The sequence below is a fragment of the Sus scrofa genome, chromosome 2, assembly GCF_054392235.1.
Source record: "Sus scrofa isolate SSC_HxYL_T2T_F1_AM1 chromosome 2, Sscrofa_HxYL_maternal_Yorkshire_Landrace_v2.0, whole genome shotgun sequence".
Taxonomy (NCBI): domain Eukaryota; kingdom Metazoa; phylum Chordata; class Mammalia; order Artiodactyla; family Suidae; genus Sus; species Sus scrofa.
In genome coordinates, this window is record NC_139384.1 from 97,841,341 (window position 1) to 97,865,423 (window position 24,083).

General features: G+C 47.7%; 1 protein-coding gene, 1 long non-coding RNA gene and 1 other non-coding gene across 14 annotated transcripts in view; all 3 read right to left on the reverse strand.

Annotated features, from left to right (window-relative positions):
• LHFPL2 (LHFPL tetraspan subfamily member 2) overlaps positions 1-24,083 on the reverse strand; it is a 178,118-nt gene that overhangs the window by 54,282 nt on the left and 99,753 nt on the right.
• LOC146405601 (uncharacterized) lies at positions 661-7,446 on the reverse strand. Its single transcript, XR_014838106.1, has 2 exons — positions 3,143-7,446; positions 661-2,846 (listed from the first exon to the last, which is right to left on the reverse strand). It is a non-coding gene; the product is annotated as an uncharacterized LOC146405601 (long non-coding RNA).
• Positions 16,154-16,219, reverse strand: MIR10384-1 (microRNA mir-10384-1). The gene has a single exon (NR_162165.1). It is a non-coding gene; the product is annotated as a microRNA mir-10384-1 (primary transcript).

Consider the following 24,083-nt stretch of genomic DNA (forward strand, 5'->3'; position numbering starts at 1 on the left):
AGCTTTCCCTCCAATATCTAAGATACAGTGCCCGCTTTCAAAAGATGCTAATAAATACTGACAACCAAGATACTTCTATTTTAACCAGTTTAATGCTAACAAATTTAGAAAAACTGTGTTTTAGAAATTCATTCTTCAACTCAACACCGAGAACCAGAGGATCATCAGCAGAGTTCTGCCAAAGGCACGTACGTTTATACCTTAAAGTTAAAAGTCTACCCCTATCAACACCTGAAATCCTACAGCTGGTGTCTTCCTAAGAACTGAAAAGTACTTTTACTGGTGACCTCATTTCACTGTCACCGCATCCCTATGAAAGGCTCAAAAGACCTGACAAAATATAGTACTTTCCCCTGAAGCACGAAGCCACAGAGTGTCCCTGAAAAGAGTTTTGCAGTCTGCAGGCAAAAGGGCTTAGTGTAGGATGGAGCCAGGCCACGCAGCAAGGCTGGTATGCGGCCGGATGATAAAATGCTCACAGCTTTAAAAACAGAAAGCATTACACGAGGAGACAGATCAAAGGATTTGTGAAACAAATCACTGAACTTTCGTAACACTATAGAGTCTCAAGAAGGGAAATCATCTGACAGCCTGAATTGTGAATTTCTGCAATGCAAGAATTTATAAAAGCATCAGGCTATGAATCATAGCCACCAAGTGTTTTCTTTCCTTTTTTCTTTTTCTTTTTTTTGAACATCCCTGTAAAAATTGGCCTCGTGAATGCAGCAACACTTCCAAGAGCACTTGTCTTTTTTGGTTTAGGTAGTAACTCATTTAACAATTTGTAAAAACAATTGAAAAAAAATCTACCTGAAGATTTAAAATTTCTGGAAACTAGATGAAGAAAAGGGAAAGAAAGAAATGAGTTCCAACCCATTTTGAATGCCATTTTGTCTACACCAGGAGCATTACCCCAAAGGGAGATTATCACATTAGCCTTTCTGATGATCCCAAGTTAAGCCACAAGATCCACTAGACCCCTTCTTTTAGGTATAATTATTCAAGGGCACTCCAATTCATAACTAAATATCATCGGGACTTTTCTAAAACGACAAATGATTTTGTCATGAAATTTAAGAAGCGCTTCTCTGCAATGCCAGATGATTATTTCAAACTATGAAAAATTCCCAACTATCTAGTAATCAAATTAGTTTACCACTGAACACCACAGAGGCTACGGGATCCGACCTCTGTACAGTCAGAAAATCCAAGTATAACTTGTGGTGGAACCTCCATCTCCATGGTTCCCCTGGATCCAGGGCTCCACATCCCCAGATTCAATCTACTGCCGATCGTATAGGACTGTAACATTTACTATTAGAAAAAAATCCTCACATGAGCAGACCAGCATGGTTCAAACTCGTTTTGTTCAAGAGTCAACTGTATGGCATTAAGATTTAAAAACAGCGAATTAACACTTTCTGGTTTCACATACACGTGGTCTTAGTCTGCTTTTTATCCAACACGCATTCTTGTAGAAGGCCACAGCCGCTCAAGTCCACAAGAAACCAAGTTGAACCAGAAACATTTACTGAGAAGTGTGTCTACACATGGAGTGGGAAGCTGGAGAGTTCTACCCTGACGTGATGTCTTCCTTCGTTTCCCAACAAGGGCCCATCCTTTAGTGAGATCATTTCCCCTGAGTTCAACAGCAATTTCTAAGCTATTCTGAGTCAGCGGTTCCTCCCAGAAGTTCCATGATCCACGGTTGCTGATTTTGAACCCATTCGGTCAGACTTCCGCAACATGGATCCCAAAGTGACCACAAGACTTGGATCACATACCCTCATCCTTGGTCACCAACAATATCTACACTCATCTGAGAATTCTGCATGCGGATATAAAGATGCTACCATAAGTTTACTCCCAAAAGACGGGTTGTTTTGTTCTTGGGTTATAGGAATAACACCCACCTCCAGCCCTGCCTTGCCAACAGCATCCCTCCAACTACAAGTTCACCCATTTCACAATCAGGATTTGAGTATGCAATGGATAGTCTTCCTTGTCAGAGATCACCCGGTTCCTACCCAATGTCCATTCTCTTCTTCTTCACTAAGGAAAGCTATGGCTAAGACTGGGGTGAAGAGCAAGGTACTTGCCTTGAACACAGACTTTAAAGGGATACCCCAAATTGATTAAACATGATAAATATTTTAATAGGCAATAATGCTAAAATTTTAAGTTAATTTAAAAATCTGCTGTACAGTGGAAAAAAATAAATTAATAAATAAAAAAGAAAAAAAATCCACTAGAGAAAGTACCCAAATTTTAAAAAATGCCTGGATCAGCATTGCCAACTTTTTTCTTTTGCCTAGGGTTCCAATATGGCATTGTAATATTGCCCTAATGTGTCATTTATCTTGATTATTGAGTTCTTTGGTGCTTCCTTAAATTCTACTCCAAAGATGAATTCTTCATTTCTGGCCCTGAAAGAAACTCTAGCATACTAGCAGGGAGCGGGGGGGAAGGGGTGGTGGCAGCACTGTACCCAGCTAAAAAAAGTCCACATGTCCCAGCCTCCTTTAAAGATGGGGTGGGTAATGAGATTTAAGCGGATAACATGAGGAAGGGTTTCTGGAAAAGCTATTAAAAAGGATGTGGTTCTCACAACCCCACCCCCAATAAAAACCAAAACCACAGGAGTTCCCATCATGGCGCAGTGGTTAACGAATCCGACTAGGAACCATGAGGTTGCGGGTTCCATCCCTGGCCTTGCTCAGTGGGTTAAGAATCTGGCGTTGCCGTGAGCTGTGGTGTAGGTTGTAGACGAGGCTCGGATCCTGCGTTGCCGTGGCTCTGGCATAGGCTGGCAGCTACAGCTCTGATTTGACCCCTAGCCTGGGAACCTCCATATGCCGCGGGAGTGGCCCAAGAAATGGCAAAAAGACAAAAAGAAAAAAAAAAAACCACAAACAGAAACCTATGTGAGGAATTCCCACTGTAGCTCAGTGGTAATGAACTCCGCTAGTATCCATGAGGACTCAGGTTCCATCCCTGGCCTTGCGCAGTGGGTTAAAGATCTGGTGTTGCCATGACCTATGGCGTAGGTCACAGACATGGCTCAGATCCCATGCTACTATTGTTGTGGCTGTTGTATAGGCCCACAGCTCTCTAGTTCTGATTCAACCCCTAGCCTAGAAACTTCCATATGCCATAGGTGTGGCCCTAAAACAAAAACAAAAAAAAAAAGAAAAAAGAAACCTGTGTGAGGGGCCGGATATGTTAATTCAATGGTGAGAATCCTTTCACACTGTAAATGTATATGAAATAGTCACATTGTAACCTTAACTATATTATAATTTTATTTGTTAATTATACCTCCATAAAGCTGGGGGGGGAAATCTAAAAAAACAAAAACAAAAACAAACCCTAACAAAGGAACTGACTCAGCTTTGACAGTGGCCAGATGAAGAAAGAGTCCGATAGGGACTTAAAGAATGAAAAGTCCTATGCGAGTGATGGTGGAGCCAAGAGAGAGAAGGAGGCTGGATCTTAGACTACATCATAAAGCTAATCTATCTCTGGATTTTTTTACTACTTGAAAATAACAAAACTCTTAGTTTATTTAAAGCACTGTAAGTGGGTCTCAGTGAACTGACCAGTGCTTAACTAATAAGCAGGTGATCCTTAGACATTACGCGTTAATTCACATGTAACTTAGAGTCAGCCCTTTGTATCTGTGGTTCCTTGGTTCCTTCGCATCGGTGGATTCAACCTGCCATGAACTTGTGCAGTACTGTAGTATTTGCTACTGAAAAAGTAGTATTAGCATTATAAGTGGACCCACGCAGTGCAAACCCATATTGCTCAAGGGTCAACTGTGCTTGAATGCTTAAGGGAAAAAAAAAAACAAACACATTGAGAAAACCATTTAAATGGGGTTATTCTGGGAGGTACCAACCACCATCTCAGATACTTCTCTTTCTTTCTTATTAACCAAAATACCCATGTTTCCATCCAAATGACTCTAGTGTCAGTTTGCTATTAGGAGGTCCATGTCATTGGCTTTCCAAGTCATTACAGAGGCAGAAATCAGGCAAAGACATGGATTAGCCCCATTGCCCTGGATGATGAGCGAGCTGATAGCCTGCCTGACTGCAGTGTGCTGACCAGCAGCCACGCTGACTCAAGCCAAGGGTGCCAGATGAGCCCTGTAGCGGTGTAGACCTGGTGCTGTATTGACCGGGCAGCATATTAACTGACTGCAGAAGCTTGTCTTCTAATCTCTTCTTCATTGAGTCCACTTACACCTTACGAACAGAGTCCTGTATACTGAAATCCTGTGCTTCCCGGGACATTCAGATGCACCGTCCAGCCTCGGGAAAAATTAACATAGGTCTAACTCCATGTAGTCATCTTTTCAAAACTCAAGATTTAAAGAGCCATCTTTCACCTCCCTGGTATTGCTCCCCCATAAGCCAGTCACACTTCTCTATGAAGATATATAGGGAAGCACTGACCATTAAACCTTAACTATTACATATTTTTAAACAAATGAAGCTTTGTTCCATTGGGTACAACAGTAATCCAAACCATGTGAGCAAAGTGTTGCCCGGTGACATTCCTTGGAAGACATGTGACAAATATATATGAGAATCAATCAGGAGGAACAACACAGGTTTGTAAATGTACTGTTAACACTGCGAGAGTTGAGGCTGGGAGGTGTGGAACCCCCTGGGAAAGGTAAGTAAAAAGCCTGACTTCAATCTCCTTGAACAAAGGAAATAGGGGGAAAAAGCCCTCTCTGGCTGGAAAGATGTCAGTGCTTCAAGGAAAGGCTCCTATTCCAAGGTCAGAGCCCCCTTTTCAGCAGAAGAAAAGAAAAGAAAGCGTCATTTACATTTCTGCCTGCTTGTACGGGTTGTTAAGTAATAAGCCCTGGGCCAAAACCCTAATCTGCGGGATCAGCTCTGAAAAGAGGAAAAGAGCTCTGCCAAGCATTTATCAACACCTTAAATTGTTTCTTTTCCTTCCCAGAACTAGAGTTGTTTTATTAAATTTTTTAAGCCCAAGGTCCACCATTCCCTTGCAGACCTGCAGGCACGGCCTCAGATTTTGAGACACTGCTCTAAGAAAGGAAGGGAGGGGAAAAAAAAAAAAAAAAAAAAAGAAAAAGGAAAAAAAAAGGAAATAAATGCCAGAAAGGCACTTAGGGCAGGAAAAGAGTGGAGGCCCCTGGGTCTTCCCAGCCCCTCTGGGGAGCAGACACTACTGTTCCTGCTGTGAACCTCGCAGGGCTGCTCTTCACCAGCCTTTCTGTGCAGCTCAGGAGAGTGGCAGCCCAGATGGCCTGCAGCTGTGCCAAACTATCACGGGACCCGGGAAGCTGGTGGACGGAGAGGAGGTACAGGAGGACAAGGATGCTGGCCGCTCTGCCCCAGAAGGTACAAGACAGAGACACTCTGGGACCCAGAGCCCTGGCATCCTATTGCCCTGGAGCTCCGGCTAGAGGGAGAATGGGGGGTGGTGCCTGGAGGTCAAAGGCTGCAAGAACAGGAGAGGGCAGCCTCCCGAACCCAGACCCAGTAGTGCGCTTGGGGGCCCCAGGAAGGAGCAGGAAGTCAGCGGACCCCAGGAATCACCCAGGAGCAGTGGACTGGGGGTCCAGGATCCTGCTCCTCTTCCAGCACCCCAATCAGCTGTGAGTCCCTGAGTGGGTCCTTTGCTCTTCCAGGGCCTCTGTGGCTTCTCCATAAATGAGGCAGTTAAGTGGAGGATGTTCACAGCTGCAATGCCCATGACTCAGTGAGTCCCTGTCCCCAAGCCTCACCCACCCCTGGTGCTGACTCACATACATTGTGATCGCTAGCTTTTCTTCTCCCAGCATACTTTGGATTCAAAGAAAAAAGAGGAACACAAGGGCAGACCTCCTCATGTGCAGTCATCTTCCCTATGTCCCTGTTTTTGAAGCTGCTGCAGATTCTTGGGGCCTGAGCTTTGGCACCAGGCAGGCCCTCGCCATCTGCCCTCCACTCCAGCAAACCTGCCAGCCATGACGAGGGAGGTAGAGGCTGGCACCAGGCCCGGGGATTTCGCGTAGAGAAACACTGCCAAAATCACACAGCCGCCTCAACTTAAGCTTTTCAAATCTTAGAATATGATTTCTTACCCTGTATGGTAAGTCCAGGGCAAAAACTTAGAAGCTTTCATGGCATTTTGTTTCAAGTTGAACAAGCGCGCCAGAATGTAGAAAGAAAAACTATCAACTTCCTAGGAATAAAAGAGAAAGGGAAAAACCCGTTTTCTAGCATCCCGGGACTGCTCCCCATTACACTTTAGTTCTTTATATCCCACAAAGGGAAAAGAGGCTCCATCTGAGCCCTGACATATCACAGGCTCAGACCTAAAGGAGCAGGGTTCCAGAGAGGGTGGGTCTGCCAAGGAATCGTAGAGACGGTTCGGAACTGGGATGCGACACTTAGACACTTAGCGCCCACGTGCACAGGCCTGGCCTCCTACTCAGCTCTTACCCCGAGCAAGTCACTGTGCGGGGAACAGAGACAGACACAATCCTCTCTGGACCTGACTGGTGCCAAGCCCCCCTGCACATCTCAGTGCCTCCTCCTGCTCGTCTCATCTTCCCCAAAGCAAGCAGGGGACTGTCCACAGTGGCCAGCGGGGGTGGGGCACAGTGGAGGAACACAGAAAGACCTAGGGCCCCCTTTCTCACCAGAGCTGCCCAGGGCCAGGGGAGTGAGAAGGGGCCAAGAGAGAAAAATCCAGCACAGAGCTCCCCTGTCAGCCCTGTTGCTAGGCCCCAGCTCTGCCTGCTGACCCTCAACCCACCCGATCTGCTGAGGCCTTCCAGGCCTGGAGCCTCTGTGCAGGAAGTTGGATGGGCCTAGCCCTTGCTCCCCTGCCATGCTGGGCGGGGGCGGGTCTGTGGATAACCACAGACACATCATGAGCACGGCCCACTGGCCTCGGGTACTTGGGGAGCTCATCCTCAAGGGCAGGCAGGCTGTGGGCTCCTCTGCAGACCTGACCGCTCCATTCCCCCATGACCGTGAGCTCTGGATTCTGACACCAACTGATAACCATCTCTGGAATCCAATCAAAATCACAAGCTGGAGCCTACTGGTCTCAGAGCTGTAATAACCAGACTGACTTGTGATAGCCTCGGAAAGGACTTAAGGCGTCCTCCCTCAGGGAAGCGGGAGGCGATCAAAGGACCCGTGCAGACGGGAGCTCGCTGGCCTGCCTTCTATGAAGCTCACTCCAATGCAGCCTTCCACAGCCAGACTTCGCTACAGGCCAAGAGCAGACCTGTACCATGGCCTGAAAACAGATGCAGGGACCAGATGGGATCACCTGAAGAGGAGGAGTACATGGGACCGACACAGGGCTCTTGCGGAAAGATGCCACCATTTGGGTGGATCTTGGCCATGGCCCTGCAAACAGCTGGTGCCTCTACTGTTCCGATACAACCAATAAGCTAGATATCCCGGCAAAGAGACCCCACCACCACCACCACCCCGAGAAAGTCTGGAGGTGGAGGAGTGCAGTTTTCTCCTGGCCTCTGGAAGAAACCTCAGCAGCTCAAAGAGCCAGATCTGGTTCTGCTCTCATTTCTCACAGCCAGGCTCGTCATACTCATTCTTCGAGAGACCTGCTAAGAACCCTGGCCTCGCAGGGAATGGTTCTAGTCCCCACACAGGGAAAGCCACCTACATTCTCACCAAAGTCTTTAAATTATCAAAACGATTTTCACAACCCAGCTTCAATGTCTGGACTACTCTTTTGCTCTTAAAATGTTGGTAAAATCTGCTCCATTATTTTAGAAGAGCCTCAGTGATACAGCAGCTAGCACAGGCTGCATTTCACTGAAGTGGATGTTACATTGACAGTATTTAGAGTCTGCCTAACCACATGAATTTTTACCAGCAAAGTTATCATATGCAATACTCATAATCTTGCTGTTATATTCAAGTGTCACTACCTCCACCAGGCAAGGAGGACACCTCAGCATGATGAGAACAACTGCCACACTCGACATTTTTCTTTTTTGTCTTTTGTCTTTTTAGGGCCGTGCTCGCAGCATATGGAAGTTCCCAGGCTAAGGGTCGAATCAGAGCTCTAGCCACTAGCCTATGCCACAGTCACAGAAATGCTGGATCTGAGCTCATCTTCGACCTACACCACAGCTCATGACGACGCTGGATCCCTTCATCCACTGAGTGAGGGCAGGGATCGAACCTGCACCCTCATGGATACTCGTCGGATTTGTTTCCATTGTGCTACAATGGGAACTCCTGCCATTTTTGTTTTTGTTTTTAGCTTAAGCCAAATGCAGGATGATAAAAATGAAGTGGGACAGCCCCCCCTTGTTTGTGTGCCTTCACCATTTTTTAGAGTCCTGAAGATCTCAGTGGACTCGAACCCTTTGCCCCTCGAAGTATGTTCACTGGGCCAGCATCACTGGCATCACCGGGGAGCTTGTTAGAATAGCACAATCTCAGGCTCCAGCCAGACCTCTTGAATCAGAATCTGCGCTTAACATTGACAGGTATGTGAAGCTGAAGAAGCACTGCCTGAGCTCCTTCTCCTCCCAGCCCCATCCCTCCACCCACCTTCTACTTGTACATATACTTTGGCCTCAGATCTGAGATCAGCCCCCACTTCCCAGAGGCCCCTGAAGCTTTCACCAAGGGGACCTGTTGCCATGGCAACCCCACTCTGGGAGGTATTCCACCCACCTGGCTGCTCCCTGGCCCCACTGTCTTCCTCCATTGACCTGCCTGGGATGGTTAGAAATGGCCAAGGCATTTTGCCCCCCAAACATGTTTATGCATGAGGAAAAAGATCTATTTTTAGGTGTCACTGCCAGCCCATCCTGGCTCACCCAGTCTCTCCCCTCCCACTTGCCCAATTAGAAAGATCATATTGTTTCCTGGCATGCAATTCCAAGGGCACTGAACACAGGCTGGGGACCTGAAGAGCACTCCAAGAACAGCTCTAAGTGAATGGAAACAAGATGATTTCTGCTCAAAGCAATTTCCTCAACACCCACCCTTCCCTCCCACTATGGACCCCATGCTGAAGGGACGCCAAGGCCATGCGGAAGTAACTGAACACCAACATATGCAAGACATATTTTTTTTTAATCCTCAAAATACAGCAGAAAGAAGGAAGAGCCCATCAATTAACTCTCCTTCATCCCGCCCAAGTTGAAAGTTTAACAGTCTTATCCCAGTGTCCCAGATGACAGAGAGATGAGCTCAAGCTCTTCTTAGAGGGAAGGGCACACATAAAGAAAAAGGGAGGATGTAAAATGCAAAAGAGTCACATCCCACTATGTTTTCAATTCCTGACTTTTTAGGAGGACCCTGGAAATACCCTCTAATACACAATTTACCTTAGGACCTTGCTGTACTGTATGGATGGCAAGTATGTCGGGCCATTTCCCTTTTCTTTGCTCACAGTAGATGACACTAATTTATCATAGTGCCTTCCCCGATGAAGCCTAGATACTGCCCTAGAATCTTTTCAACAGTGCCCCCAGTCCTGCATCATCCCAGACCCCCACCCCAGAACTCCTGAATCAGGGTACACATTTGAACAGACCCACAGGTGTACACTAAAGTTTGAGAAATGCTGGTGCACAATGGACATGAGGTTGGTCCACAAAGGAAGATATATTTGCTACTTCTGGTTTACTGTCTAGGGTTTCCAGTCTCCAAACCCCCATTTCTAGCCCAACACATCCAGAGGTTTCAAAAACTGGAGACTTACATACAACATTTGATCCACTAAACTTTAAAAAAAATCAGTAGCGTGGAGTTCCCATTGTGGCTCAGGTTAAGAACCCAACATAGTGTCTGTGAGGGTGCAGGTTCCATCCTTGGTCAGTGAGTTAAGGATCCGGTGGTGCTGTAAGCTGCTGCAAGATGCAGCTCGTGTTCCTCATTGCTGTGGCTGTGGCATAGGCCTGCAGCTGCAGCTCCAATGTGACCCCTAGTCCAGGAGCTTCCATATATCATAGGTGTGGCCATAAAAAAGAAAAAAAAAATTAGTAGCAAACACTCAAAGATTGGAAGATCAGGTAAAAATCCAGATTTCTGGCTTTTCTTTCAGGGGAAAAAAAAATCAGGCCTGGAAATACTGGACTTACATTTCCACATGACAAGAGATGACTGGAATTAAGTTGTGGCTATTCTCTCTAGACAGGGCATAGATTCTCCAATTTACTGCAGTCTCCACTAATCCACATTGCCTTACTGTACAGCAGCCTGTTCGACTCCTTCAGCTGCTGGCCTGAATGTGTGAAGATACCAACATAGAGACTCTGTCTCCAAAATCAACTAGAACCATTGCTCCTGACATCCACCTTCACTCTCAACTCTCTACACTAATTTTGAAGGTAAGCAAGCACACCTGTTTTGGCAGAGTGGCCCTTTCTCCATATGCTGGAGAGAGGAGCACCTGCAGTGCAAGCTGCCTCTTCACACATTCTGTCCTGTTTGAGATCCACAGGCCACTGAGGTCTGCAGTCACATGTCATGTGTCCTTTGTATTGTCTAGTGCCTAATACCAAGCCTACACCAGCAAACACAAGCCTGTCTACAACCTGGTTCAAATGCTGGCCCTGCCACGCCAGAGCAGTGTGGTGGCCACAGGCAAGCCACTAATGCCCCTGAGCCTGTTTCCTCATCCGTGAACTGAGATGAAACACTTAACTCAATACTCCACTGAGTTATTGTGGAAAAGAAACAAAAGATTGCTCAGTACTTAGCTCCGTGCCTCACACATCTATGTACTCAATCAAAGAAGTCATTCCAGGAGTTTCCATCGTGGCACAGTGGTTAATGAATCTGACTAGCATCCATGAGGATGCAGGTTCGATCCCTGGCCTTGCTCAGTGGGTTAAGGATCTGGCGTTGCCGTGAGCTGTGGTGTGGGTCACAGATGCAGCTCAGATCCTTCGTTGCTGTGGCTGTGGTATAGGTCAGCAGCTACAGCTCTGATTTGACTCCTAGCCTGGGAACCTCCATATGCCAGGGGTGCAGCCCTGAAAAGCAGGAAAAAAAAAAAAAAGTGGTCATTCCTATCATTATCCACAGTTAGTGCTCAACAAAGATTTATTAAGAGTGACTGACTCATCCCCTTGACCATCCCACTGTCCAGAGAGGCGGACAGCTTTCTCAGCCTCTGCACTGACTCCAGGGGAGGGAGGAGGTGTTACAGTCCCTGGGGGTTGGTCTCTGGACAGGCTGCCCACAGCAGCAGCAGAAGACGTGGGCCTATGAGAAGGAATGGAGACCTAAAACCACATGGCCACTTCTGGCATTTTGCACACTCCCTCGCTCACAACTTCTACTCAAACCAGCCAGACATCTGGCTTTTTAACAAAGTTACTAGGCCAGACATCATGGCTCAGTGGTAACGAACCCAACTAGTATCTATGAGGATGTGGGTTCGATCCCTGGCCTCACTCAGTGGGTTAAGGATCTGCCATTGCCATGAGCTGTGGTATAGGCTGGCAGCTGTAGTTCCGATTGGGAACGTATCCCAGCTGTAGCCTGGGAACGTACATATGCCACAGGTTTGGCTCTAAAAACCAAAAAAAAAAAAAAAAGTTATTAGCATTTCTATTTGCCTCCCTTTGAAGTTACTAAGGTCTGTTTTAAAATTCCATTCCAACCCACACACCTCTCCCTTCCCTGAGCTCACAGTGTACTTGGTGAGGACCACAGTTCAGGGTGTGAGGCCATCTCCATAGTTCATATAGATCGTGTGCGTCTCTCCAGAAAACTCTACATGGCCTCTGAAGTGATTAGTACAGTGTGTGGGAAACAGAAGGTGTTTTTTAAAAAAGTACGCACACCTACATATACCCCCATAAAGAATAAATTTTCGTTCAGGAAAAACAGACCTTTTTTTTTGGCATTTTGCACCAGCCAAGTGCTACACCAGCAACAAACAGTACATGCCACGCTCATCAGTAAACAGCCCGTTGTGTGCTAAGAGACATGTTTCATGTTAACCAAACTGTGACATGGAATGTGTCCAGATTTCTTTGGTAATGTTTGAAGCATACACTGTAAAATAAATGAAAAGGGACTGAATTGGGTCACTGTCTTGTTTGTTTCCTTAAAAAGGGACTGGGGATGATCTCTGGGCTGCAACATTCTGTCTGCCAACGCTGCAAAAACGATGGAAGAAACACGTGTCTTTCCAAAAGCGAAGCAAGTTTCCACGCAAGTTCCTCTTTTTGGTTCTAAAGTAATAGTCACTGATTTCAACAGGCCACAGACCTTGGCCTCAGCTGTCCTTCTGAGGAACCACGGTGGCCTCCCATTCACAGCCTGTAGAACACGAAGGGTTTGGTGGTCACCAGTGGGAATGGGCTGGGAATAGAAACAGCCTGGCCATTTTTTTCTTCTTTTTAGCAACTTCCATATGCTGCACCCTCAGCATATGGAAGTTCCCAGGCTAGGGGTAGAATCTGAGCTGCAGCTGCCGGCTTAAGCCATAGCCATGGCAACATCAGACCTGAACTACCTCTGCAACCTATGCTGCAGCTTGTGGGAATGCTAGATCCTTAACCCACTGACAAAGGCCCCCCGAGCCAATTTCAGTCTCCTTGAGATGGGAAAGAAGTAGAGGTGTTTGGGATCACTCCCGGCACCTGTGATACGTGGCATTTATTCAAACATTCCTGTTGCTGCTGCTACTCCACAACTAGACTTGACTCCTAAGTGGCACATTAAAGCAGCTACAAAGTTCAATGTTTTAATGGCTGCCCTTGACAGCAGCTCCTCCTCCATGTGACATATGATGGTCTGTTTGTCTCTGGGGCTGATCTGGAAGGGTCTGCTTGTCTGAACAAACCACACAGCTCTGCAAGGCAGTAGCCACCTTGCTATGGGGACATGGAGGACACCCCACATTCTCCGCCTTTAGCAACAAGGAACACCCAGTCAGTGTGACCTGTGTCCTTGGTGAGGGAACAACCTCTAGCACTGCCAGAGGGAATCATAGAAGCCTTTTCAAGCAGAGCCTAAGGTGTCCATGTGAGAAAAATGGCCCCAATGTTATTAGCATTAAAACAAAGGAAGAAACTCCCTTACCTCCCAGTGACAGCAAGTGTGTCCCTTGATGAACTGCTGGAGGCATCACCTCCCCAGCCATCCGTCACCCCGACTTCACCCTGGACCTGTATGGTGCTGGTTCTCAGGACAGACTCTAACTCAGATGCTTTCAAAGAACTCATCTAAAAGGACCTGTCAGTGGCCAGTAGTGAAGGTGGGGAGATGAAACACTGGAGAACTAGAAGAAGGGGGACAGAGTGGGGAGAGCACCTTCCAAGTCTGTCTGTCTGTCTGTCTGTATTAAAAGATTTAACATGCTGTTTTTCTTAAGTAACGTCTATTTTTTTTTCCTTTTTAGGGCCATACCCGTGTCATGTGGAAGTCCCCAGGCTAGGGGCTGAATCAGAGCTACAGCTGCCAGCCTATACCACAGCCACAGCAACATGGGATCCAAGTGGAATCTGTGACCTACACCAGAGTTCATGGCAACGCTGGATCCTTAACCCACTGAGTATGGCCAGGCGTCAAACCCACGTCCTCGTGGATACTGGTCAGGTCCGTTTCCACTGAGTCACAACGGGAATGCCAGTAATATCTAATTTTACTTATTGATTTATTGACTTATTTTGGGGGCTTACGTGGCATGCAGAACTTCCCAGGTCAGCGATCGAACCTGCACCACAACTGTAACAAGAGCCACAACAATGACAACACCGAGTCCTTCACCTGCTGAGCCACCAGGGAGATCCCCAAGTATTTACTGATAACAAATTATGAATGCTCTGACCAGAGGCCCAAGGCCTTGTGGCGCTTCCTCGGACATTTCTCACTCCTCCTGAATGACCCCCCAGTGCAGTCATGAGATGCCAGAGCTGCTGAAGGGGGTTGCAGAGCTCCCATTTCAAATGTCACCGCAGCTTGCAAAAGCCACGTCATTTACTGCTATGCAGGGAAGACACTGTGTTGCACTCACGGCTGAGCCAGTTACAAAGCCCCTGGGAAAGGAGGTGAGGGTCATTTCCAAAAACTCTCACAGTGTCAATGAAAGGATGAAAATGCAACCTAACCCTCCCAGAACCCAGGAAGTTAATAAAAAGCTCTAAATGCCCCCGAATTCCAGACCCTGCTGGCTGCCAGTAAATAGGTAGAAGGTCACACTTCCTATTGTTCCAGGGCCTGCTATCCTGGCCTAAGTAAGATAACAGGAAATGAGTTGACTAATCGCTTATCTGGATTCTGTAAAACTGACTGGCACCATAGAAGAATTGATTACACATTGACAGCCCTAGTGACCTATCTCAACTGCAATCTGTCACTCTGCCCAGGAGCCCACGCAGATGCGGACCTCCGGAGCTATTTTAAAATGATTGGTCCACGGAGCGCGGGCTCTCGATATTTTAAAATGATTGGTCCACGGAGCGCGGGCTCTCGATATTTTAAAATGATTGGTTTGTGACGCACAGGCTTTGTTGTGAACCCCATAAAAGCTGTCCCGATTCCGCACTCGGGGCCGCAGTCCTCTACCCCTGCGTGGTGTACGACTGTGGGCCCCAGCGCGCTTGGAATAAAAATCCTCTTGCTGTTTGCATCAAGACCGCTTCTCGTGAGTGATTTGGGGTGTCGCCTCTTCCGAGCCCGGACGAGGGGGATTGTTCTTTTACTGGCCTTTCATCACCAGCCTGGCACCTGATAAATCAGCTCCTGGAACAGATGCTGGCCTTCCGGTGACTGGGGATCCAGTAAGCCTCAGAAAGGAGGAAAAATAAAAAATAAACTCATTAAATAATATGGTGTTGCTAAACTCACACAAAAGAGTATTTACAGTTCAACTGGATGTGCATCACAGGAAAACAGTAATAATTAAAGCAGCCATGGAGGACCTGCGAACTTACTAAAGTGATGGCAGCCCTTGTGCCCACCTTGCCTACTGGGGGCAGGAACCAGAACCAAAGAGCTTAAATTAAACTTAAAAAAAAAGAAAAGAAAAATAGTACTCCCATTTAAAATACATATTTCTACAGAAGAAACAGCATTAGCGTGGTAGGAGTTTGAATTATGACAAAGGTCCACTTTCAGAGGCAAATCATTTGTAATTCTAGAATCCTTAAGTTGCAGAAATTTAATAGCTCTGTGACCTTTGTATGTTAAAAAAAACCCAAAAACCAAAAACAATGTAGTGAAGCTTTTGTCCAACTACCACCATATCCTTCGGAAATAAACCCTCCAGCATTGTGTAGCGGCTCTGATTTGCCATCAGGGAAAGGAAAGTTAACAGTCTCAAAGGGGCTTCACATTACCGCAGAGCTGGCTTCCTCTGCCAGGGTCCCTCGAGAGGCTCAGAGGCTCCAGTTTCTGAATGGGAAACGCTCTGCAGGCGGGACAGGAGGACGAATCAAACACACCCACTTTCACAGAGCTGCCAGACCCTCTGACTCGGCCCCTCTGTGGATTCTACCACCAAAGGGCACTTGTCCATTGCTTCCTGGGCCTTCCAGGAACTGCCCCACGGGGCTCCTCCCGGTAGTGGCCACTCTGTGTAGCTCCCACGGCTCCCCGCACGCACCCACGTGGGTGCTGCTATCTCCTCCTCCCTTCCTCTCTGCCTGTCCCCCTCCCACCTATCCTTCAAGCTCTAGCTCCAATGTCACCACTTCCAGGAAGCCTTTCCAGTTAAGACAGTTTTGCTCATGGAGGAGAGGGCCTTACTGGAGCCCCTTGGACGGCAAAGCACTTTCTAGAGCAGGGTGGGCTTAAGAACACGACTTTCCTCCCTTACTGGACAGTCTGCACATTAGTTCTGAGTCACTGTCGCATCCCACAGGGCGGCACACCCGGTATCTGCTCAGTAAACTCCTACAGCACCTCCCCAGAGTGCTGTCCGGCCTTCAGGGGGCGCCGGTGAGCCCAGAGGGCACCCAGGGGGCAGGCACTGGGACCCTGTCTCCCATCTCCCGCCCAAGGGCTCTGGGGCTCTGGGTTTCCCCATCTTTCTCACTGCCCCTCTGAGAGGGCAGAGCAGCAGGATGGTGCTGCCCTCAGCCTGTGAGACACAACTCATGGCCCCAGCCTGATCTCCTGGGTGCAGGGGAGTGAGGCCAGGAGCCGGTACATCTCTTTCTCCGGCCCCTCCGTGGCCTTCCTGTGCAGGTCCCAGAAGAAAAGACTGCACAGAGAAGCCACGCAGGGGCTGAAAGAAGAGCGTTTCCTCAGCCCGTCCAGTCAGCTTCAGGTCTACACAGACCGAGGAGTAGATGAGACAAGGAGATGGCACAGTGACAACTAGGACAAAATATCCGGAGGATCCAGCAAGCCCCGGAGGCTCTGCCACATGAACTGAGGGCAGAGAAGGTGCCTCTGGGAGGCAGCAGACCCAGGCCAGACTGCTAGCACAATCCTCTCTGGCTGCCCCAAAGGGCAGCCACCACAGTCCACTGAACTGGGAAAAGGGTCGGGGCCGGGAGTGGCTTAGGGAAATCACTGAGCGCCCACCAGCGCCAGCGCAGCCATGACGAGCTGACGCCTGACTTGCCAGAGTCTCCAGGCTCTCAGCTCCGCCCTGCTCCCGGGTGCTCTTGCAGGCGCAGCGTGGTTCCCTTACCCCAAGCACCCGCGTGGACTCTATGAGGACAGGGACCCCGGTGTCTCCCCTGCTCAACATTGTAGGCATGCACACAGCCTGACACACGCATAGCTGGGGCCGAACAACTACCTGTGGAATGACTCCTCCGCGGGTAAAACAGAGCTGCGTCTCTGGTTTGGAATCACCAGAGGCAGCGCGTTTTGAACACAGCGCCCGCAGAGCCAATCAGCGTCGTCTCCATTCCTGGACTTATACAGAAGGGCCAGGGTAGGCACAGAAAGTCTCTAAATCAGAAGTCTATGGACACTTTCTTATAATTAAGCCAGGTCAGCCTCAGTGGTGATTTGTGTCAATAGGATGAGTATATAGTACAGCAGTCCCCCCCTTATCCCCAGTGTTGCTTTCTGCGGTTTGCTCCGCAGTCAACCATGGTCTGAAAATATTAAATGGAAAATTCCAGCAACCAACAGTTCACAGGCTTTAAATTGCACACCATTCTGAGTACCCTGACGAAATCTCGCCAAGTCCCCCTCCGTCCCTCCTGGGACATGAATCATCCCCTTGTCCAGCATGTCCCGCCCATTAGTCACTTATGGCCTGGTCCTGGCTGTCAGATTGACTGTCACAGTATCACAGAGCTTGTGTAACCCTTATTTTACTTAACAATGGTTCCAAAGGCAAAAGTAGCGAGGCTGGCAATTGGGATCTGCCAAAGAGAAGCCACAAAAGGCTTCCTTGAAGTGAAAAGGTGAAAGGTTTCAAAGTAGGAAAGAAAAACAATCATTTTTCTTAGCAACTGAATCATTGCTAAGATTGAGTAAGAATGAATCTTCTATCCATGAAATTGTGACGAAGGAAAAAGAAATTCGTGGCAGTTTTTGCTGTTGCACCTCACACTGCAAGTTACAGTGTGTGAGAAGTGCTTAGTTAAGATGGAAGACATTAATCTGTACAATGAGGTATTTCGAGAGAAGGAGAGACTACATGCCCATTATTTTTATTACAGTATATTGTTATAATTGTTCTATTTTATTATTGTTGTTGTTAATCTCTTATTGTGCGTAATTTGTAAATTAAGCTTTATCATGAGTACGTGTGCACAGGAAGAAATAGGACTTATTGGATTTGGTACCACCCAATGTTTCAGGCATCCAATGGAGGTCTTGGAACATGTCCCTGTGGCTGAGGGGGGATCACTGTATTTGTCTCAATCTTTAAGTCACCAGTCTGCACAGATGCAGCAAGGGTCCACAGTTCTGCTGATGACGGCAGTTTTAAAACAGCTTGTTCCAGTGAGGTTAGGCCACCTTGGTAGGGATGTCGGGCCAATGGCAGAAAAGTGAGCCAGTGAATTGTGGGCCATTTTCTTGCACACACACATGCACACACACACACACAGTGAACTGAAGCAACTGTTTCAGCAGGCATTAGACGGTATCTCAGTCTGCTTTTTAGTAACTTGGTCAGCCTCTAAGCTTTTCTTTCTTGTCTTTTCTTTCCTAAAAGAAAACACTCCCTGACCAAAATATGGAATTCATCTGCATTGTAATCCCAAGTGGAGCACCGACTCATTTCCTCTTGATCTGTGTTTCGCTTACTCCCACTCACTCTCATTTCTCATGGACAATGACTGGAAACAGTCCCCGGTAGGAATTTCAACCGCCCTCTTTGAGACAGATGTTTTGGAAACCACTGACACGCTGTCACTGGGAGGCAGATCACACAGTCGGGGCCAGACTGTGCAGTGCTGCACCCGGCAGCTCTCCCATTACCTGCAAGGCCTCAGTTATCTGTTAGATCAGATCAGACAGACACTTGCTATTGAGCAACTTTTTCTCCATGTCCCCTTGAACCCACACCTTCCCCAGCAGGAGGCCACATCCAAGGCCCCGTCTCAGCAAAGTCATTCTCATCTTCTGCAGCATCCAGAATGTGGTTTCCGTAAAGATCTAGTATGATCAAATCTTTCGATGGAAACATTACTTTCAGGAAGTAAGCGAGGCACTTGGGAGAGGAAAATGAACTTGTGTAAGTCATTAGGGCCCTGTTCATAAACTTCTGCTAGGCAAATGGGGCCCTAGTGGCTTGAGAGTTATTGCTCAAGACGCCTAAGCACCCACACAAGTTCATGTTTCTCCCCGGAGGGCCTCACTCTCTCCTTGAGAGAAATGCACTACGAGCTTTGGTCTTGTTTGAAATTGGTGTGATGCATGGAGGCAGATCATTCAAGCCACCTGGATGTGCTGTGAAATAGTTTCACAACCAGTTCCAGCTTCTCTAAACGCACCTATAAAAACAAAACTAAATGCTTGTTCAATTCACTCTTTAGGGGAACAACTTCGCTCCAACAGAGTCAACTGACCAGAGAAAAGTCTCAACAGACCCAACACTCTCTCTCTGGAACCACCTGGCTATTGGCAGGAAGAAGGAATAGGTTTACACACACTTGGAAGGGGAGGAAGTAAGAGAAGAGCAACCCTCACCAAGACTATCCCTACCCAGGCTTTGCTAAGGCCGTGATACACTCGAGGAACTAGAGAAGCCGAGATATAATCTGGGAAAAACACCCAATGTTTTAAAACTCAAGACCTGTGCAAAGGTCACTACCATCTGCCTTAGCAACACTGCCTGATGCTACTGCTTCAAGAGTTCTAAATTTCGCCTGCAACAATAAAACAGTGAAGGAACTGTGAGCCATTAAACCCAGGCACAAACACACACTTCCAGAATTGCACATACCTTTTTAGTATCAGTACATGCTGTCCAGGTTAGACTGTTGGCTCCTTCTCTCCACATTCCTTTGTCTACCAATGAGGACCATCTACATGCAATGCTAAACTTCCACTTTATATGGAGCAATCCTGGAGTGGACTGATCATGAAGTTCTAACCATGACAAGACATTTTTCAAACGAGGTGTCCTTAGTACTCCACTTACCAAAACCATGAAGGGGGAAAACACATACACACACACACACACACTCACGGACTAACAGAGAGAAGCAACGTACTAGAACATTGAAGGACACAAACTCTAGCCACAGGGACCTATCCCTAGCGCCATTACTTTACCCATCCCTACTTCCCAACTGTGTGACCTTGGGGAGTTCCCACTGTGGTGCAGCGGAAATGATGCCCACTAAGAACCATGAGGTCGCGGGTTCGATCCCTGGCTTCACTCAGTGGGTTAAGGATCTGGCATTGGCATGAGCTGTGATGTAGTGGTAGACACAGCTCGGATCCTGTGTTGCTGTGGCATAGGCTGGCAGCAGTAGCTTGGCCTGGGAACCTCCACATGCCATGGGTGCGGCCCTCAATAGACAAAAAAAAAAAAAAAAAGAAAGAAAGAAAGAAAAAAGGAAAAGAAAACCTGTGTGACCTTAGGCAAATTATTCAATCTCAGAGCTTCAGTTTCCCCAGGTGTGACAGGGGGATGATAACAGAACCTATGTTTCCTTGCACAGAGGATGCATTTGAGCTACACTGTTCAGCAAATGGAAAGCTCTACATCATGGTAGCTTTCATCATGTGGCTTACATCAGGGCTTGCTGGGGCTTACTTAGGAACAACACAATCTGGCAAAATCACCTGCACAGATGACCAGAATTGGCCTCTTGTTCCCCCTGCCACTTAGAGATCAGAGTCTACATGTTCTGTTTATATTGACTAAGAGTTTCCTGATGACATCGTAGTTACCCAGAAACATCTATTTGCTTAGTTCTTTGCTTTCTGAAGCTTCCAAATGTCTGTGGATTGATCTATGCAGATCCCAGAAATGTAATCGTTACTCGCTTGGCTAAAGAGGCCTCTCGCTCTGTTTGTTTTTACTAGAAGTCAGTCCTCTGAACCTGCGGTTTGCAAACCTTTTTCAGAACATGGAACACTATTTGTCAAACAGAATCTGACAAGTAACCCCAGTTCTGTATATGAAACAGATCAAAGGAGAGCTGTGCTGATTAAAAAGTAAGAGGCTGACAAGAGCCACCTTGCTCCTGTCACTGCCAGTGAGACCCTAAAGTGCCCTCAGGAACTGGAGCACTCTGTGGACCCTACTAAGAAAAAAACTGATGCAAAATGCTCTTCCAACTCGGACCTCATGGCCCACAAATGCCACAGGCCTGACTGTGCAGAGCCTTACAGCAGAGCTCCAGCTTTTCATCTCTTGGCTTCATCGGTGACAGCAAAGTCAGAGACCCACAGAACCACGATGCCTTGCTTACGAGCCGTCCCTGACACAGCTGGGGTCTGCAGAGATATGCAGCCTTATTTTTCTCTGTTTTACTGAGATATATCAGCCCCCAAAAGAAAGGCCCCAGGACCACGGTCCACACTTCTGTGCCAGCTGTTGTGTATGATCAGGCTGTCACAGTTACCGGTATGTGGAGGGGCCAAGTTCCACTTAGAGTTTTTTTGCACCCATTAGGCCATGACATATAAACCAAGGCAAATGTAATCTTTTTTTTTTTTCTTTTTTTTTTTTGCTTTGCTTTTTAAGGCTGCACTCACAGCACATGGAAGTTCCCAGGCTAGGGTCTGAATCGCAGCTGCAGCTGCCAGCCTATGCCACAGCCACAGCAATGCCAAATCCTTAACCCACTGAGTGAGGTCAAGGATCAAAGCTGCATATTCACAGAGACTGTGTGGGGTCCTAAAGCCACTGAGCCACAATGGGAACTCCTTTGTAATTTTTTTTCTCTCTCACCTGATCTAACAAAAACTCCAAAGAATTTTCAAATCGTTTTCAATGAAAATGACATTGTCAGCGTGCAATATCTACTTCTCACCGTGAAGTACCAGCACTGTTCACACACATGAAATGTAACACGAACAAAAAATCAAGAGATAAATCTGGAGTAGGGATCAGGATGCTGCAGCAGCTGGAGGAAGCCATCCCTCAGAAAGCACGGAGACCGGGAAGCAGGCCCTCCTCCTTGGCTTCGGGGCTGCTCAGCGGAAGCTGGATGAGACCTGGCTGTGGGAAGACGAGCGGGAGAGGGGACTCGTGCAGGGTGGTCTGAGGGAGACCAGCCAGGCGGGATGGGGCCCGCAGCCAACCGACAGAAGGTCCCAACCAATCATGAGCAAAGTACTTCCTCCGAAGCCAAAGCCGCCCCACCTCCCGAGGGAATGGCTGGAAGCCTCCCAGCCTGAGTCATTCGGAAACAGATTTTACAAAGCGCTCCAGAGATTCCCTGGGGGAACGATCCAGCCACGATAGAGGAAGAGGCTCAGGGACCAAGGAGGTCTTCTCCTGCTCCAGCTCCCATTCGCCACGGATCCGGATCCTCCTGCTTCTTCCCATCTCACTGTGGCCACGGTGGCGAAGGCGTGGCCGTCCCATCCTCCAGCCTGAGCCTCCTAAGGCCCAGGAAGAGCTGCTGACTCGGCCCGAGGCCTTCCAGCTTCAGTGAAGGAGTCTGCGGCCACAATGTCCACATCCATGGCTCCTCCTGGCCTAGGGGCCTTCGAGGACAGTGGCTGTCATGTCCCTGGACCCAGCGCTGCTGGTCCCGGGCCCTCCACCATCAGGCTGCGGCAAGGGTAGGCGCTCGAGCCTCCTCCCTTCCCACATCCCCCCCAGGGCCTGCTCTACACAGGCTCCTCCACATGTGCTATTCACATTTGTTCCACGGAGCCAGGGATAATTAAACCTGCTCTAGGACGGGAACACTGGCAAGATCTCACGTCCCCACAGCTGGTCAGCGGGTGCAGCAGATGCCTGCTGAAATCTCATTAATAAGCTGGAAGAATGAGGCCTTGGTGACACTGGTCACCTTCAGAGATGGCAGGCAGACCGCCCTCGGGAGAACATCACTGAGAGGGGGTGGGTGGGCGGCAGGTAACTTCTCCATCAGTTCTCTCACCTTCCCAAGGCAGCCTTAGCACCACCGCCCTGGACCACTCCTTCTGTGAGTAGGTGCTGCTCTCTGGTGCCATGAATCACATGCCGAACACATGAGGTTCCTGTTAACTATTCACATGACCCGGGTTTCCGGAAAAATCCCTGTCCAGAAATTTAGTTTTCAGCCACGAAAGCTTCATAGAAAGTATCTGATTAGATAAACAACCGTATTTTTTCTGTCTTGTTTCAAAGTTTCTGTCATGTGCTACTTCTTACATTAGTGTACCTGTTAGCCCTGGTGTGTAACAAAGCTCCTCACAGTTTAGTGGCTGACAACAACCGTGACTGGTGATGTCTCATGACTCTGTGGGTTTCCTGGGCTCCTTCTTTCACTGCTCTCAGTTGGGTCAGCAGTGCTGAAGGCCCTCGAAAGCTGCATTCACAAGTCTGGCAGCTAATGCCATCTGTGCACAGGCTGCTGGGGTGGGGTGAGGTAGAACCATGGCCCTCCTCCACCAGCCTCTCATCCTCTTGTAGGCTAGATGGGCTTCTCCCCACAGAGGTCTCAGGGCAAAGCCATCATAGGGCCAAAGCAGAAGCTGCCAGACCTTCCACAGATCTGGGCTCTGGAATTCGCACAATACTTGGGCGGCATCCATCACTCTAAGCAGGTCAGAAGGGCAGCCCAGATTCCAGGAGTTGGGATGTTTCCCAGTTTCAGTTGGGAAAAGCTAAAAAGGATATGTGACCATTTTAAACCTGAGATGAGATGTGTCATATCAGCATCTCCCCACTGTGTCAGTGTGGCAAAAGTCCTGGGAACTGATTTTAGGTGCTTTTAGATCAAAGGGGCCTCAGGACAAATGCTAAATCCTGTATGCCACCCTTGAAAAGCCACTGTATACTTTAGCATGTTAAAGTCTCTGAAAGGTGTGCCAAAAAAAAAAAAATCCTATTTAACTTTCTTTAGTGATGAACAACTATGTTTATTGAAGCTAAGGAAGATCACTTTCCTAAAACGCCATTCTGGAAAATGGGGTCAAATCTTGAATTTGGGGAACAATTCCAGTTTGGCATACTTTGAACTGATGTCTTTTGAAATGTCCCAGAAATGTCAAAATACCCTCTAAGATACGGAAGTGGCAGATACTACTACAAGGCCCGAGTTGAGGTTATAAAACTAAAGCCCACCGCTGTTGCCTCTCAAGTAATTAAACATGGAGAAACTTCTACTCAAAATCATCTTGATTATCCTTGAAAGCTTCCCTCAAGTTGCTTAAGCACAAATGTTTGGAGGGGGGGATCTTCATCTTCAGATATAATATTTTTGAGCATTGACAAAAGCCTTGATTCCTACAGAATCAGTATCAGGGTTCACTCCAACCTTCATAAACCTAACATTTAATAAAAACAACATAACCAAGAGTTTCCTTGTAATGCAATAGGTTAAGGATCTGGTATCACCACTGCAGTGGCTGGGGTCACTGTCGTGATGTAGGTTGAGTCCCTGACCAAGGAACTTCCACATGCCATGAGTACAGCCAAAAAAAAAAAAAAAAAAAAAAAAGAGAGAGAGAGAGAGAGAAAAGCCACCAAGAGCATAACCAATATTCTTCTGCAAGGGGCTGATG